The sequence below is a fragment of the Trachymyrmex septentrionalis genome, unplaced genomic scaffold, assembly GCF_001594115.1.
Source record: "Trachymyrmex septentrionalis isolate Tsep2-gDNA-1 unplaced genomic scaffold, Tsep1.0 scaffold168, whole genome shotgun sequence".
NCBI lineage: Eukaryota > Metazoa > Arthropoda > Insecta > Hymenoptera > Formicidae > Trachymyrmex > Trachymyrmex septentrionalis.
This window is the reverse complement of record NW_017304842.1, coordinates 63,808-66,349: the sequence shown is the minus strand read 5'-3', so window position 1 is coordinate 66,349 and position 2,542 is coordinate 63,808. Positions and strand designations below refer to the sequence as shown.

General features: G+C 37.8%; 1 protein-coding gene across 1 annotated transcript in view; it reads left to right on the top strand.

Annotated features, from left to right (window-relative positions):
* LOC108746351 (serine proteinase stubble-like) overlaps positions 1 to 2,542 on the top strand; it is a 40,927-nt gene that overhangs the window by 22,739 nt on the left and 15,646 nt on the right. The gene's annotated exons all lie outside the window — the stretch shown is intronic.

Sequence of the window (2,542 nt, the reverse complement as noted above, 5' to 3'; positions counted from 1 at the left end):
TAAAAAAAAAAACAAAAAAGAGTAATTCGCGAAATTAAACGATTGTACGATTCGTACGAGTATATATAGGATAGCAAAAAGAGTTATTTTTGTATCGCGTTCGTACGAAAGCGTGTGTTACGAAACGCGTTACAAAAAGGAGCACGAGGGAGGTAAACTTGTTTAACACGTTCACACATGCCACAGCGGGCATCGGTGACCTGAACTTTCCGTTTGTGCCATGAGAGACACCGTTGGTGACCGTCAACAGGACCTAACTAAAATACGGTCCGCGGCCATTTTATACCCGTAAAATTTAATCGCGATATTGTCACCGTGCGTGCGACAATATTTAACAATGGAGCACGCTACAGAAATTTTACCGCTCAAAACAATTGAGGAATTTTGTCTTAAAGGTTCCGTCTCAATAACGCTTGGCAGTTTATCCTTTAAGATATTAAATTTACCTTTATTAAATTCGAATTCCGCTGTGTCGCATTAAGAAGCAAGCCTTGAACTAAGCCTTGACCTTCAGATGTGACGTACGCGATATTGTTCTGATAAGACGACAGTTTCTATCTCGCACTAGTTAAAGGAATTTCCGTCGGTATGCCATCTACGCCATGACGCGGTAATCGACGCGGTAATCGAGGGTACTGAACGTTGCCCGAAGATTAACAGCTACTGAAAGTTTTCACGATTCTCTTTTTTTTTTTCTGGCGGAAGTTCAACTCCGATCAACCGTCTGATTCTCGTTTTCGGTGATGGTTACGTAGCGACATGGATCGTTCGTCTCCAAAATTGCTCCGACTTGTCAAGTACGTTTCAACATTCATTTCAATGAGCATCGTCAATATTTGGTTAGTCGTGATTAACAGTCTCTTCATGGAGAGAATTATCTCTTGAAACTCTTACCCTGAAAATATGGTAGTTGCGGTACAATACAATACTCTAAAGATTTTTACCATGCATTTCAATAAAATCAATCAAACTTATTTTATATTTTATGATAGTTTTATTAATGAATGAAAGAAATTTACATGAATTTGAAATACAATGTTGTCTCAGAACTACCTACATATTTTCAGGATAAACTCTAAGAAAAAAATTCTCTTCGTATTTTATAATTTATGTTCTAAAAAAAAGGGTGATAATAACTACCAAATGTTGAGTGAAATGATTTCGATCAAATGTTTGTAATTGAAGTAACGAAAAATTATTTCACTTCTCTAAATATTTACTAACAAATTACCAAACATAATATTTTGTAAGCGTTAACAATTACTATAAATATTTAGGAAAATAAAGATGAAATTTTTGATATTATATTAACTAAACATTTAATTGAAATTATTCCACTCAAATTTGACAAATTTGACTATTACTGTTTATCGTTAGGCTCTTCTCTCAATGTATTTCTACTGTATGATAATTTACGAAAATAATTGATCGAGCGTTAACCTTCGTAATAATAGCAATTCTTCGGCGCGAGCAACGAGGTATCAAAGTTTTTCATCGAGATGATCCTTTAGGCGCATAGATGCTATGTTGCAATTGATAAAATTGCCGTGCAATTTTCGAATCCCATTTTACGGAAGTCATATTGCTCTCTTTCTCTCTCCCTCACCCTCTTTTTCTCTCGGTTTGAATAACGCTACCGAAGTACGTGACCGCGCACGTTCGTCCGAAGTGACAGATTAACGACGAATTATCGTACAATCTTCATTGACGATCACGCGTGTAATCGCTCTTACTTGGTTTTTCAATTCCATCTCGTCCTGTTCACTATCCTCTTCTAGATCGTTGTCTCCGCATTGGCCGTCGTGTCTCGTGCTGCATTCTCGCTTCTGGTTTCCACGGATGGGATGGAGAGAATTTCAGAGTGGAATTTCACATTGGGTCAGTTTTTGAAAAAGAGTAACTTCATTTACAATCTTCATAAGAATGAGATTTCGCTCTTCAGAATGAGATTTATTTCGAAAGATTTAGGGGATTAGATGTATTAACGAAGAATCGTTGTACGATCTGTAATCACGCTTGTAATCGCTCTTATTTCATTTCACAATCTCTTCTTCGTCGTCCCGTATTTTCAATAAAAAAAAAATCTACACGATGAGGACATCTGCATATATCTCATTGGCGTTTTCCTTATTATCGCATCCGTTAGTTTCTATTTTTATTTCTTGCAATATCACTCGAAATGCCAAAAAAAAAAGGACACGGTAGCGTAACGACACATTAATATATCGAAGAAAATAGCCACGTGAAAAGTCGAACGAGTCACGCGACATGCCGTTCTAAGGTATATGTACACGGTATATCGGGCTGTAACCATCATAATAGTGAAAACAATCCCTTTCCCCTCAGCGGTGGCATAACGGTAGCGAAGCGGAAGCTGAAAGTAACATAGAAGCTCTTACTACCCTTCCTCCTTCCAAGTGCCGGACCTTGGCACATCACGTCTCACGATATCGAACCTTCCGCTATCTGTCTCTCCATTAACTTACCATTATCGTCTCCAAACCTCTTACGTTTTCACGCACGTTCGCGGTCGATTTTCACC